This window comes from Nothobranchius furzeri, chromosome 3, assembly GCF_043380555.1.
Source record: "Nothobranchius furzeri strain GRZ-AD chromosome 3, NfurGRZ-RIMD1, whole genome shotgun sequence".
NCBI lineage: Eukaryota > Metazoa > Chordata > Actinopteri > Cyprinodontiformes > Nothobranchiidae > Nothobranchius > Nothobranchius furzeri.
This window is the reverse complement of record NC_091743.1, coordinates 72,077,237-72,093,453: the sequence shown is the minus strand read 5'-3', so window position 1 is coordinate 72,093,453 and position 16,217 is coordinate 72,077,237.

Sequence of the window (16,217 nt, the reverse complement as noted above, 5' to 3'; positions counted from 1 at the left end):
AAACTCTGCAACTGCTTTAAAAATGTTAAATAACCGGAAATAAGAGACAATAAAGCATAAGTTGAATCTGATCAAACACCAGGGTTTTAGTTATTTATGACCTAATGAACAAGTAAGGTTCTTACATACCTTTAATGTAAAGGTTTTTATTCCAGTTTTCTTTTTTATACTGATTCATTTGTGTTAAATTTAAGTCAAATCAACAAAACTATTGTGTTCCTTTGCATTTTTCTTTAGCTCTTTGTAGATGATTAACTCAGATTTACTTCCAGTCTCCTGAGGACCTTAAAGCTTCCAGATGGAGCATCAGGATTGGTACCTTCATCAGAGACCGGTCATACCCACTCCTATACATGTCTACTGCCCCCTGGTGGAGGATTTACAGGATGGCCAGTTTTATTTTATTTTACTTATATGATTACTTATTAAAACAAAACAAAATGTTTTTATTATTGTAGCAGATTTCAGACAAGAATGTTCTGGTGGATTTTCTTTTTTTAATCTTAGAAAGTTGTATAAACTGGACATTGCCTAGATGTATCATCAGCAAGGATCAGTGATGCAACTTCAGACACTTGGAGGCATTTTGGATGGACTTGATATGTAACTTTAAGAGACAACTCGCCGACTACAGTGGGATGTTCTGACTCGTGGACACGACGGAAGAGTAGGTTTCAAACTGATAATATGTTATAAACAGGAAGTGTGGTGTTGTTTAAACTTCCTATAAAAAAGATTAATGGCAAAAAAAGTGTATAAATTATTGAAAATGGCCTGATTTTATTTTTAGCCTCACTCTGTCACAGAAACTCAACATCAATGTCAAACTATCTTTAAAGCATTGCAAAAAAGTGCTATAAATGAACATCAAAACAGAATATTGTTAAAACAATTTAAACATAAAATGCGATCATAAAATATTTCTGAATTGAATCGGAAAATTCAAAAACAACTACCTCTTAAACCCTAGGCCAGGGGTGTCAAACTCATTTTAGCCCTGGGGCCACATTGAGGGAAATAAATGGGCCATTCCCATCTGTACCGGGTCAGCCCGGGCCGGGTAGCGTAGGTTGTTTACATATCTGGGTGGCCTGGTATTTTTCCAGGCCAACCAAGGCTCATTCTCAGCCCTCTTCTCGAGGGGGTCTGCTTCAGGCCGACCAGGGCCAACACACCCACTGCTGACAGCAAATTCACACCTTCCATTAGAGCAAGCCTCTGATTGGTGGGTAGAATCAGCCCACATGGGCTTAAGACAAGGATGTGTGGAATCAACCGGGCCAGGCTGGGGCCGACTGGGGCTACCCGGCCCGGGCCGACCCGGTACAGATGGAAATGGCCCACTAGTCTCAAGTGGGCCGGACCGGTAAATAAAAAAAAACTTCAGATTGTTTTCTTTGTTTTAATACAATCAATATAAAACAAGGCTGGAGCCTGAGGACAGTGTAGTACAAGTACAACACCTGAAGTGTACTTGAAAATTTGAAAAAAAAAATCAACAAATAAAAAAACATTCCTTGGTGATTCAAAGAGCTTACAGATCACATGGCTAGATCAGTTTCATGCAGCACTTAAAGTATATTGGACTCATTTTACTTTACATCTTTTAGCTTTCACCAGCACATCAATATCAGAAGTCACATCCTGAGTGGCGGCTAACTTCAGGATGTGATTCAAGTTCTTGTGTGAGCCTTGAGCGCAGCTTTGTTTTATTTATACTCATTACAGAGAAAACTTGCTCACAATGATAAGTTTATTTTCACTCTACATTGTAAAGTATGAAAGTAAAGTTTACACAACCATCTCACGGGCCGGATTTAACCCGCTTGCGGGCCGCATGTTTGACACCCCTGCCCTAGGCCTAATGATCATTTAGAAGTTTTCCTTCTGCTTCTCTAAGTACAGTTTTTTCTGAAGGCTTAAACCCTAACTGTGATTATTAAAGCACAATTTCTAAAACTATTAAAGCAAAACCACTCACCGAGTTCGCAAAACTAAAAGCACAAACACTGCTTTGCACTCAATTTGCAATTTTGTAACACACACTTTGCAAAACTGTAGGCACAATTCTCTGCACAACACTCTTTTTGCAGAACTTTAAACACAACTCACTGCATACCCTCAATTACCAAATTTCCAACACACTCCCAGCAAAATTATATACATGTAAGGCTATCATCAACACTATTTTGCCAACTGTCTGACACACTTTCACATGTGAAAACTGTTTTAGATAATTAGTTCACTTTGCAATCAGCCTAAGCACTATAAATAAGCCACAGGTAAGCTGTCTATGTGGAATACAATTGAAGGAGCAGTAAGAGTGCAAATCAGAGGAGGCCGAGGGAGAGGACATGGAGGTGAAGAAGATGGAGGAAGAGGACAAGGAAGAAGAGGGGAAAGAAGAAGAGTAAGAAACTAACTGATGACATCAGAGCTACAATAGTGGACCATGTCATCAACGATGGGATGACCCCGAGGGCAGCTGGCCAATGGGTTCAGCCTAATTTGAGCCGTTACACTGTGGCAAGCATCATTAGGGCATTTCAAAATGAGAATCGGTAAGTACTTTGTAGGACTGCCATACAATGAGAAACACAAATAAATGATAAATGACCCACACTTGTATAGCACCTCTTAGAGTAAGGATTTCAAAGCGCTTCATACTACAGTGTATCATTCATTCATTCACACACACATTCACACTCTGATGGTGATGAGCTACAATTTAGCCACAGCTGCCCTTGGGCGCACTGACGGAGGCGAGGCTGCCGAGCACAGCCGCCACCGGCCCCTCCAACCACCACCAGCAGGCAAGGTGGGTTAAGTGTCTTGCCCAAGGAAACAACAGCAGAATTCTCTGTCCGGAGCCGGGATCGAACCTGCAACCTTCCGATTATTGGCCAACCCGCTCAACCTCCTGAGCTACTGCTGCCCCAGTACCATACATGCAAAAATATTGAAATTGTCACTTTACAGAATTGCTAGACGCCAAGATGTTGGGGGCAGAGGAAGAATGTTCCCTCCAGAGCAAGACACACATATAGTGAACATGGTGATTGCCAATAATGCAATAAGACTGTGAGAAATACAGCAGCACATAATTGATAATGACACTGTATATCAAAATATACACAGTGCAAGCATTTCTGCACTAAGTCGTGTAATTGCGCGCCACAGAATACGAATGAAGCAAATTTACAGAGTTCCTTTCGACAGAAACAGAACGTGTAAAGCAACTGCGATATGACTGTGTGCAGGTAAGCTATAGTGTCATTGGTTCTGAATTTGGAAGTGCATACTGTAGAGCTGTGCATGGGCCTGATGTGTTGCATTTGAAGAAGAAGAAAATATAATTTCTATAGCGCCTCTCAAGATAAAAATCATGAGGCGCTTCACAAAAACAAAAAATGTTAAAATATAAAAAAGAATTTAGAAAATGGCTAAAATATATTTTAAATGAGCAAAAAATAGACAATTGTGATTTAAACAATGTTAAGAAAGAGAGAGCGTGAATAGGAAAGAGGGTAATCAATGGATCCTGAGGAAGGTGGAATAGGTGGGGAGAGCAGAATAAAGAGAGAGTGGTTGAAGAAGGTCATACAAAAGCCAGCATGAACAAATGAGTCTTCAGCTGCTTTTTAAAGGAGTCCACTGATCTCAGGCTCAAGGGGAGAGAGTTCCAGAGTCTGGGGGCCACAGCAGCAAATGATCTGTCACCTTTGGTCTTTAGCCTGGTGCTGCACAACCAGTAGGTTTTGATCACTGGACCTCAGGGACCTGCTGGGGGTGTAGGGACTGAGAAGATCACCAATGTAAGATGGTGCTTGTCCATGTAGGGCCCTATAGACCAGAACCAGGATCTTGAAATGAACCCTGAAGTTGACTGGCAGCCAGTGAAGCTGGAGGAGAAGCGGGGTGATGTGGGTGTGGCCAAGATGGCGCCTGTGCTTGGCTTAGCCGCAGTCACCGGCCACCTTTTCAAACTTTTCTCCACTAACCTCCTCTTTTCCACCTTGCTCCTGTCTGCGATCCTCTTCGGTAGTGTCCCTGCTACCATCTCCTATGATCGCCAGACTCTTTTGTCCTTCCGTTCGTTCATGATCGCCCAAGATGCACCAAGGACGTACCTCCCTGTTTGTTTATGTGAGTAGCGCACTGGCCCGGAGCCAAACAATGATCCCATCCAGCGCACCTCCAGCTATGTTCGTCCGAACCCGGGAAAACGTTGGAGGAAAAGAGGTAAACGAGCTGGAATCCAGGTGAGAACAAGACTCCTCTTAAAGCATGGTTTATCTAGTAAACATCGGTGTGATCTTCTAGCTTCTTTTCCTTTGTTTTGCGACCTGAGCGCCACTTCCGCATTCCCGCCAGGCCGCGTTGCGGTGCGGTTTCTCCGTCCAAGTTTTTTAAGGTCGGTTTATCCTCATTCCTCAGTGGTTTCTCCTCCTGTTCCCTCATAAGTGGTTTTTATAAACACCATGGATCTAACCCTGCTAATTTACGTCCACTAACTCCAGCTGTTTCTGTAGTTTCTGATTCCTCCACCTCACTCAGCATGGCACTATTAAATACCCGCTCTGTTAACAATAAGACCTTCCAGCTCAATGATCTAATTCTCTCTAAAAACCTGGATTTTCTGTTTCTTACTGAAGTTTGGCAGCAAACATCTGATTATTCTGGTCTGATTGAACTTTGCCCGAGTGGTTATTCTTTTCTTAGCCATTCTTAGGGTTCTGGTCGTGGTGGAGGCCTAGCTGTTGTTTTCAGAGACCATCTTCCATGTAGCTCTACAACCTCTGGTCACTTTGCTTCCTTTGAACTGCAGCTGATTAAAGTTGGGTTTAAGGACCCGTTCTACTGTGCTATGGTCTATCGTCCACCTGGTCCTAACGTTTCTTTCCTTCAGGAGTTTAGTGACTTTCTATCCTCCACTGTAAAGCTGTCCAGATTGGTGATTGTTGGTGACTTTAACATCCATGTTGATGATCCCTCCGATCTCTTTGCCATGAATTTCTCCAGCCTTATGGACACCTTCGGCTTTACCCAGCATGTTTCTGGCCCCACACACACCAGGGGACACACTCTAGACCTTGTTTTTACCCTGAGTCTAAATGCTGACAGTGTTTGTCCCGAGGACGTTTATATTTCAGATCACCATTGAATTTTCTTTAACTTGTCAGTTTCTGCATCCCCACCTCCTGCTCGCCGTATGGTTAGTTCTCGTTTTCTTAATGAGAGCACAGCTAGCAATTTTTCTGCTGCTTTTGATCCATCCTGTTCTTCTGATAATGACCCAGATTCCTTAACTTCTCAGTTTAACGAGCGCTGCCTCTCCATTCTGGACAACATCTGTCCTGTCAGAACCAGATCAGTTCCTGCAGTGAACCCTACTCCCTGGTTTGATGACAGCCTTCGCAGCCTGAAGCGCCAATGCAGAAAAGTTGAGCGTTTGTGGAAGAAAACCCATCTCCACGTCCATCTGCTGCACCTAAAGGATCTTCTGTCATCCTTTAACTCTGCAGTCTTTCGATGCCAGGGTTTCCTATTTTTCCATCCTGGTGTCCCAGAGCAAAGGGAACCCCAAGGTGCTGTTTAACACCATCAGCAGCATTGTCTCTCCTGCCTCTTCTACAGCCTCCATCCACTCTGTTGCAGACTGTGAGAACTTTCTGTCTTTCTTTGTGGACAAAGTCAATAAGGTTAGATCTAGCATCTCTCCTTCAGCCTTGTCGCTGCCTCTCCCGACTCCAACCAGGCCCATCATCCTAGATAGCTTTGCTCCTGTTTCTTTGCCTGAGTTAACCAAACTAGTTAACTCTATGAAGACCTCTGCATGCCCCCTCGACATCTTACCCTCATCTTTGTTTAAAAGTGCTTTTCAGTCCATCGGTCCCAGCGTGCTCTCTATAATTAATGCTTCTCTGGTTTCTGGTCAGGTCCCTGCTTACTTTAAGAACGCTGTAATCCACCCTCTTCTTAAAAAACCGAGTCTCGACCCCTCTCTCCATAGCAGCTTCAGACCCATCTCTAAACTTCCGTTCATCTCCAAGATCTTGGAAAAGGTTGTGGCTAAACAACTCACAGCTGCTCTTGATGAACATAACATCTATGATAGCTTCCAGTCAGGTTTTCGTAGAGCTCATTCTACTGAAACAGCTCTTCTTAGGGTCTCTAATGACCTTCTGACTCAGTGATACAGGGGGCTGTTCTGTTCTGGTCCTGCTGGACCTGACTGCAGCCTTTGACACTGTTGACCATCACCTGCTACTGGAGAGGCTGAGAGACTAGGTAGGCCTATCAGGATCTGCTCTGGAGTGGTTCTCCTCTTATCTTTCTGAGCGTCCCTTTTCTGTGGCCGTCTCCAGGTTTAGGTCCTCCACCACCTCTCTTACCCATGGTGTCCCACAAGTTCTGTGCTGGGGTCTTCTTCCATTTGTTTTGTCTTGTCCAGAGAGTGATGGAACTAGAAGCAGATGTCATGGGACAAGAGCTACTTTTTGTAGACGAGGCCGGTGTTAACCTCAGTAAAACCAGGAGACGTGGCAGGAACATTAATGGACACCGTGCCATAATCAATGTCCCACGACAACGTGGTGGTAACATAATGTGTGCAGCTATAAGCCAAAATGGTGTTGTTCACTATCGTGCAACCATAGACCCATACAACACTGCACACATTAATGCGTTCCTGGACACCTTACTAAATCTAAATATTTGGAAATCTACCTAACTGTCATCTGGCAAAAATATTTAAAACAATTTCAGTTAGCAGAGTTGTAGCTGATTTAGCATCTGCAGCAATAATCCGATAATACGTAATCTGACTGAGATGTTCCCTAAATAAAACAATCTATAAACAAAACAATCTGATTGTTTGTCTTCGATGGCTACTTGATGCATCACAGCTGTTCTCAGTGAAAATTCATGTTTCTGTGCTGTCGGTTTATTTTGCAGTAAAATTAATAAACTGCTCAACTGAAACCAAAAGTAATTCATTGCTAAAACAAGTGTTTCTGTTGTTTAATTTAAGGACTAACTACTCCTAGATGTGACGATTCTCTGGAGATCTCAGAGGTCTCATTTAGAAATATTTCATCACATGGTTGTTTCAGAAGCACAAAAAGGCAGTGACGTGTTTCTAGCCGCAGGTATCAGAGAGAAAAGTTCATAATCTGATGGAAAAATAACCCAAAGTTTCAACTTTTTTCATTTTTAGGTTTGCTTAGCTGTATGTCTATGCCATATTTTAATGTGTTAGTGAAAATACTTTATTTAGGCCCCTCCTCCTCATGCTGGTCACCAGTCTGGCTCCTCCTCTTCCTCTGGCTGGTCACCAGTCTGACTCCTCCTCCTCCCTTAAATTGGCCTTGTTTGAGATGAGCCAGTTCTGCGCAGATGTTCACCAGTCTGGCTCCTCCTCCTTGTGCTGGTCAACAGTCTTCTACCTCGTTCTGGTCACCAATCTGGCTCCTCCTCCTCATGCCGGTCACCAGACTAGCTCCTCTTCCTCATGCTGGTTACAAGTCTAGCTCTTCTTCATGCTGGTCACCAGTCTGGCTCCTCCTCCTCCCTTAAATTGTTCACCAGTCTGGCTCCTCCTTCTTGTGCTGGTCACCAGTCTTCTACCTCATTCTGGTCACCAGTCTGGCTCCTCCTCATGCTGGTTACTAGTCTAGCTCTTCTTCATGCTGGTAAGCAGTCTAGCACCTCCTCCTTGTGCTGTTTTAGCTCCTCCTACTTATGTTGTTCACCAGTCTAGCCCCTCCTCCTCGTGCTGGTCACCAGTCTAGCTCCTCCTCCTCATGCTGGTCACCAGTCTAGCTCCTCCTCCTCATGATGGTCTCCAATTTGACTTCTCCTCCTAATGCTGGTCACCAGTCTAGCTCCTCTTCATCATGCTGGTTACCAGTCTAGCTCCTCCTTCTCATGATGATCACCAGTCTAGCTCCTCCTCCTCATGATAGTCAGCAGTCTGGCTCCTCCTTCTCATGCTTGTCACCAGCCTTGCTCCTCCTCCTCATGCTGGTCACCAGTCTAGCTCCTCCTCCTCATGATAGTCAGCAGTCTGGCTCCTCCTCCTCCTCATGATGGTCACCAGTCTGGCTCCTCCTTCTCATGCTGGTCACAGTCTAGCTCCTCCTCCTCATGCTGGTCACCAGTCTAGCTCCTCCTCCTCCTCATGCTGGTCACCAGTTTAGCTCCTCCTTCTCGTGTTGTTCACCAGTCTGGCTCCTCCTCCTCCTCCTTGTGCTGGTCACCAGTCTGGCTCCTTCTCCTTGGCCTGGTCACCAGTATGGTCACATGTTCCTATTAAATGACATCTCATTTTTCCACTATAGAGTTATTAAAATCAACCAGCCTGGTGATGGGTCACACTAGTCAAACAGCAGGATACCATTCATGGTGGCGCAGTTGTTGACACTTGCCTCACAGCAAGAAGGTTTCAGGTTCAATACTTGTCTGCGGCCTTTCTGCGTGGAGATGCATGTTCTCCCCATGCATGCGTGGGTTTCCTCCGGGTACTCCTGTTTCCCCCACAGATCACTACATGCCCTGTAGGTTAACAAGTGTATGTTGTTTTGGATAAAAGTGTCTGCCAAATAAATAAACATAAACCATTAAAGAGCCATTTATAATCCAGTTAAACCTGAGACTGGAACCCACCTGGCAGCCATTGAAATTCAGAACAAGAGTGAATCTCAACAGAAAGAGTTTGCTGGAGATTATGGGACATTCTATGTGACTAACCACCAGACTCTCCAACATCAGATTTATTACTCATAAACAACCAAACGCTAATATCTGACGGTTTGTGCCAATTTTACATCCAGATATTTTTATCATTTTAAAATAACTTTCATTTTCAACAACGCAATAACAACTTCTATTTAGCCTGTAACTGATAACTTTTTTTTGCTGAAATAAATATTATATTAAACTCTGATCAGTCAAAGCAGCAGCGCTGATGAAAAGTTAAAACCTGCAGACGCAGTCTCCATCATATGAAGCATATCCATGAATAACCCATCAGCCTTTCCTACACAAACACATACCGCCTGATGAAATCAATTTTGTTTGATCTGACTGTGGTGAAAAAAATTTAATCATTGTGTCGTGTTCATCTAAACATGTCTGGATTAAGTAAAATGTCTGCCTAATGAACGTTGGCTCATCATGAGTTGGACTCTGACATGTGGAGATAAAACACACTGAAGCTGTGGTGCAGTAACAGTGCAGCAAACCATTCTGGCAGACGAGCACCCATGCATACATAATGAGCGCAGCAGCCATTGTAGATGTTTACCTGACTCTGAGGGGGGAGATCCTGTGATGGCTAAATGTGACAGTTAGCACTTTTAGCATCATCCTACACCCAACCACTGCAGAGGCCTCATCACAGCATGAGGATTATTACTGACGGTCTGGTTTCAATAGCAGGTACAGATCTACAAATGACATATACACTACAGACTTCTTTTGTTTGAACTTGTTTTGTTATTTAACCCTCTCAGGCTCAAAATAAGTTCTGATAAAAGGACGAACAACTAAGTCCTTCAGGGGTACTTCTGAGTATAAAAATGCTCATGAAATACATATGTGGAGTAACCAGGTAGGTAGGTTTTAACTGTTGCAAATCTGCAATGCCTGCCTCCAGAGGGTTAAATCAGCAAACTAATTTATGTGTCAAAGACAACCAGAGTAAAAGCAAAATGCAGATTTTAAAAGATGATTTAATTTAGTGAGGAAAGGAATTTATCCAAACGATAAATGACCCGCATTTGTAAAGCACCTGTCAGAGTCAGAGAACTTCAAAGCTCTTTACACTACAGTGAATCACTCACCCACTCACACACTGACGGTGATGAGCTACATTGTAGCCACAGCTGCCCTGGGGCTCACTGACAGAGGCGAGGCTGCTGGCTCCACCGGTCCCTCCGACCACCACCAGCAGGCAAGGACAGTGAAGTGTTTTGCACAGTGACACAATGACCAACGTGAATGCAAGAGCCTGGGTTGGAACCAGCAACCCACCATTATAGGGCCAACTCCTAACCCCTAAGCCACTGTTGCCCAAATCTGATCTTATGTGAAAAAAGTATTTTCTTCTTGTTCATCCAGAATTAACTAAAGACATTATAAGTGAAGCTTAACTTCACCTTCCTAAACACAAGAAGTTTTGGTGGATTACAACGAGACTTTATAAAAAAAGAAAAACAAGGATCTAACAGAAACTGAGGGAACTAATTTACGTCAGTCAAAGCAGGTGAGTTAAATAAAATGACATTACAGACTCCTACCCCTCCCTCTCTGCTGTGCTTGAGCTTAACATCAAACTGGGGCCTAGAAAATGAAACCAGCCTGTTTTACTGGTTTCCATTTGCCTCCTACCTTTGTGTTTAAGAGATGACAAGTTTACTGCAATGACATCAGAGTACTGGAGGCCATTCAGCTAAAAGCTCACCTGTTTTATTTGTTCATCTTAGGTGTGTTCTTGCTCTGTATTAGTTCTAATTCCATGCTGTCGTTCTTTTTAAAACACAGAAACAGTTCCGTTACCTGTTTTGTCGCTACGTTTTGCCGGCGGCTGCAGGCTTCCTCCTGCCTCCTTCCTCCTGGAGGAAGCCTGCAGCCGCCGGCAAAACGTAGCGACAAAACAGGTAACGGAACTGTTTCTGTGTTTTAAAAAGAACGACAGAATGTTTTATTTGTTTTCCAGGTGATGAACATTTGTTTTGTTTCTGTCAGCAGCAGCAGCATCAACATTATTAATTTATTAATAACAGAGCATTAATCTACACATTTTATCTTGTATTTTTATTCACGAACTTATGTTTATTTATTTAGCCATTGTTTGTTAACAAATCAACTCATTATTGTGGATTTAGAAATGCAGCGAGTTAACCCAACCAGCATGTCTTTGGTCAGTGGGAGGAAACCAGAGTACCCAGAGAAAACCCAAAAAGGTTCCAGACGAAATTCAAACCCGCGATGGCAACAGTGCAACCAACATGTTATTATTGTCAGAGGAAGGCAACCCTTACAGCTCCATTTCTTTTGTTCATCTGACTGATGTGTAATCCTCATCTGCCTCATCTTCAGACTGACTGATGACATGATCAACAAGAGTGACCCAAATCGCATCAGAAGGAACATCTCCGCCACATTGTGCTCATTAAATTCATCATTTTTGTGATCTTCCTCCAGAAGCCTGCTTTAGTCATCTTTAAAACCATCAGGTGTTTACAGATTTGAGGAGAATGTCTGAAGTGATTCCTGATTCTGAATGAGTTTTTTCCACATGAACATGAAGACTGGATCAGAGAATCACTGGAAATGAGAAAAAGCAGGGCAGCATCTGGACAACGAAGAGTTAAATTATTCTGCATGTGCTCCTGCAATCCCTGCAGATCCTGCTTCCTCCTGCTTTTCCTCTTCATTCCTCCTCCTCTCTCTCCCTCCTTCCTTCCTCCAGTTGTTTGGCTTCAAGCCCAGAACCAGCTGAAAGAAGGAACAGATTTTCTTTCCCCCCCTCACCACACTCCCAAAATTTTCTTGATCTTGAGAGGTTTTGCTGGCTTTGGATGTCCTCGTCGTCAGGACTTCCAACTACACACAAGTGAAAATAAACTACAAAATAAAACTAGAAGGTTTCTGAAGTAACTCGGAGGTTCCAGCTGTGTGGTGCTCAATATCAAACACCAGTTTCCATTACTGGTTTAGGTCTTCTTTTAAAATCAAGCACAAACTGAGAGCACTAGGTCAGCTACCATGAGTTTGAGCACAAAAGGTCAGAAACTGGTTTTTAGCCATTTGTTTGGTTGTGATGGTGGCCATCTTGAATTTTAGAGAAATTCAATATGTCAGCACTGTGATAGCTAATCTACGGAGCCCCTCTGAAGACATGGTCCAAATAATAAATAAATTGTGGCCACGAGATACTATTTGTGACCAGCATCAACAGAGCTGAATGTTCTAAACGGAGCATCAGGCTGCAGCTGATCCAGCAGGTATTGCGTGTCCTGGACAGGTAGCACTTAAAATGTCAATAATGAGATTTTCAAATCTACTCTAAAACAAATAATGAGCCAGTGAGGTGCAGCAAGAGCAGAAGAGATGAGATCAAACCCCTAGTGGATGTTGAAAACCTGTCAGCACCATTCGGACTCAGCTGGGGACGAGTGAGAGAGGCCTGACTAACACCAGTGTACAGTAAATCACAGTCCTCCAGCTGGAAGCTGATAAAAGCATGAATCACTCTCAATCACTTCACTTTAGATAAAAACTTTAATTTATAATAATCTGACTCACAAAGTTATAATTAGAGTCTAAACTCCCCTGAACTTCTCACCTGTGACTTTCTAGAGCGCTCTAAAACTCCAAGGTTAATCTGGAACCACTGGAGGAACTGAGATCACACATAAACTGGCTTTCTGGATAATAACTGATGAAACCTTAGTTAGAACTGACTGTAAACATGGATAAAAGTGAGCTATTTACACTCACAACAAGTGTAAACAACATTTTATAAACCTTACAGTTTTTTCCAAAATGAGTAATTTTCTGCAGCAGTCACACTGCGTGGGGTTAGGGTTATTTCTGGTGATTTCACCATTTAATACGGGGATTGAACTGATGTAAAAGTTCATAAAATGCCAAAAACAATTTTTATTAATTTCATCACAAACTTAAGTTCCACCTGATGATTTTCTGACATTATGGAGTTTATGAATCTAATTTCAGGAGTCTTCTTTTACTTTCTGATTTTGTGTTTGTGGATTTTAAACCTTTAAAGCTGCAACAGCAAATCTGTGAGACAAGTCCCAGTGTTGTTCCGTTGATTCATACACGAGTGTGTAGCGAAAGGAGGACCTTGGAAAGTGGCCGGCTACCGGATGGTCCAAGAGTTACTTTTGGACCAAGTCATGTTATTGGCAGAGGTTTTTAGACAAATGCGACAGAACAACTTCATTCAATTTTGTTATCTCCACAATATATTTACAGCTATACTATATTGATTGTTGTTAAGAGGCATTAAACATGTTTTAAGTTAGTTAATTTTGCAGATGTGCTATTGCATCTTTAAGGTCAATGTCAGGAGCGATCGGCTGAGCTGGAGTGTGGCTTTGAGACCCAGGCGCGGAGAGACTGGTGTTTGGTGTCGAAACTGTTTACAGTGTGGGAAGTTCTCTTCCCGGATGGTTTTCAGAGTTGGCAGATTAGGCTTAGTTGTCTTAGAATGGGTTGGCGTCTATCTTGAGATGATGACTGAGTGCCGGCTCAGCTGTGACAGGTCCTTAAACAGGCTCAGCGGGATGACGTCACCGGGAAGCGTTTGTGACAGGGATGCTGGGAATTGGAGTGCAGTGCCAGCCAGGCCCGCAGAGGAGGTTAAGAGGAGGAGTTCATGACAGTCAACACCATTTTAGGACATTGATTAGACCTTTAATCCTTTTGAACACCCAAAATCTTGGAGATGTTAGAAAGAATTATTTTTAAGTATTACATTTCATTACTACCCTGATATAATTATCACCATTACATTACATTAGATTAACTAGTTTTACTTCAGATTAATAAAAAATACAAAAAAATGAGGTTTTCTTTGCTTTTTCTGTGTGTTGAGGTTAAAAACTCTTAGGCTACGTTCACACTGCAGGCAAAAGCACATTAAATCCGTAAGAGGGGGATTCTCTGTGAATGAATTAATATCGGAACATTTCTGGTGAATACTAATTCACGGAGACGGCGGGAGCGAGGAGTAAAATAGTTTGCAGTTTTGAGTTTAAATTAGATGAATTTTAGTTCCATATCAAACTGAGTGATTGACGAAGATCCTCCAGCATCTTTTCATCTGAGGAACATGAATGTTGAGTTCAGAAGTCACAGCAGATTTGTCACTTTAGTTCCTCCTCATCAGCACCAAATTAAGACGAATTATCTGGAATATTCTTCAGGAAGTGAAACACTGATTTTATTTTGAGCTGTGTGTGTGTGCTGAGAGGGGCTAACATGCTAAAGCTGCAGCCTCCTGCTCTCATGTTCACTTGCTAAAACTGTAGCAGCTTTTTTTTTGGGTTTGAGCGGGGAGCATCCCTCCGACGTCCCACTTTAATCAGCGCTACAGAACACCATCTCACACCAACGCTAACTCCACCTGGAAGCTAGATTAGCTTTAGATTATTTTAAGTTTATCCTCAGAGCTGATTGATGAGCCCCATACATGTGCAAAGGCTACTGCTTTGTTTTACACTTAGAAAATTCCAAATAGAAAATAAAACTCATATAATAGTCACTTATTATGTCTCCCTGTGCATGCGTGGGTTCTCTCCGGGTACTCTGGCTTCCTCCCACAGTCCAAAACCATGACTGTTAGATTGGTCTGTTTAAATTGTCTTTAGGTGTAAGTGTGTGTGTAATAGTTTGTCCTGTGTGTCTCTGTGCTGCCCTGCGGTGGACTGGCTCTTTGTCCAGGGTGTACCCCGCCTGATTGCCCATTGACCGCTGAAGATACCCCCCCCCCAGCCCCCCCCCCCCCCCCCCCCCCCAGCCCCCGCAACCCTACATGGACAAGCGGGTTCAGACGATGGATGGATGGATGGATAATAGTCACTTATTATATACGTATCAGACATCTCACAGGTTTGATTTATTTTTTTATTTTTACCTTTTTCAGAAGATTTTGTTGCCTGAGTAGATTTGTTCTTCTTACTAAATAAAATATGTGCATTTTGTCATATTTCATTTTAAAACCTGGGTCATAAAAACACGGTAGAGATTTTTATCGACCACAAACATCAGCTCACCTGAGTTTCAGGTGAAACTGTAGAAATGCTCCAGTTTGACTCTGGGAACAACGGTGGACTGGAGGCAGATGTTCTGTTCGTCATTCATGTGTGATGATGCAGAGCGGACTGGCACTGCTTGGCTGATGCAGCCCCCCCCCCCCCCCCCCCCCCCCCGCCTTCAGCAGCCATGTTGGCTCCTCGGCCTGGTTGCTATGGTAACTGATGCTGATCCACTGAGTCTTTGGCATCTGGCCCTGGCACCGCTGTGAAGGATGCTGAAACTATCTGAAAAACAAGATCAGGAAAAAATAAAATTAGATTTCTAATTTCAGATTTCAACCAAATAAAACAAACTCTAATCCAGAGAATCATGTGTGAGGAATCCTTCAACTCATTAAATCAGGCTAAAGTTATATTTATTTAAAATGAAGCTTAATCTATTCCTTTACATGTAAAAGTTGATTTATTGATTTGAAACACTGCAGGGTTTAAAAAAGGAGAAAATGCTTCTCATCTCATATCCTGAGACTAACAGCAGAGGGCATCGTGTCCAGGAAAATCTGCTGCCGTACTCGTCTGGCTTCAGAATTGGATTCATTTATAATCTTTAACAATAAAAACATCTGTAGAAATATGTAGTCTTTTAGGATCATTCATTTAAATACAGAAATATGCAAAAGTTTCAGGCAGGTGTGGCAAAATGCTGTGAACAATGAATCTTTCATAAATATAAATAATGATTGTTTACTTTTATCGGTGTAAAAAAAGCAAAGTGAGTGAGCCCAAACATCCAGAACCATCTTCAGCCTAAAGAAGAACCAGAAGTCCTGGAAGTGATGGCCTGGCCCTCACAGCTTGATCCCACCATCATGGAGTGTGTCTGGGATCACATGAAGAGAGAGAAGGATGTGAGGAAACCTAGAACCACAGAAGATCTGTGGATAGTCCTCCAGGATGTCTGGAACAACCTACCGGCTCAGTTTCTTCTGCAGCTGTGGTGAAGATCTGATGCTCTTCAGAAGACAAAGGGTGGTCACACAAGTATGGATCTGATTCAGATTTCTGTTTTTGTTGTCGTTTAATAAATGATAAACTCTTCCATTTTTGAAATAATTCTTTGTTTACAGAATTTTTTTCACACCTGGCTAAAACTTTTGCACAGTTCTGTACTCTTCAAATCAAGATGATGAACAAAAATACAAAATTTGATGAAATATTAAAAACTTAATGATAAAAGAAATTTAGGCCAGTTTAAATCTACAGGCGATTTTTTTTATGAGGGACCAACTTGCACTGCTTTGGTAAGAGAGTGGGTTAATCAGGCTAAAATACTAAACTAAGGGTCAGATTTTGTTTTTATGACTGCAGACGATCCACCCAGAAGATACAAAAAGCCCCTCCAAAAAATATATTGAATTTTAAAAAGAA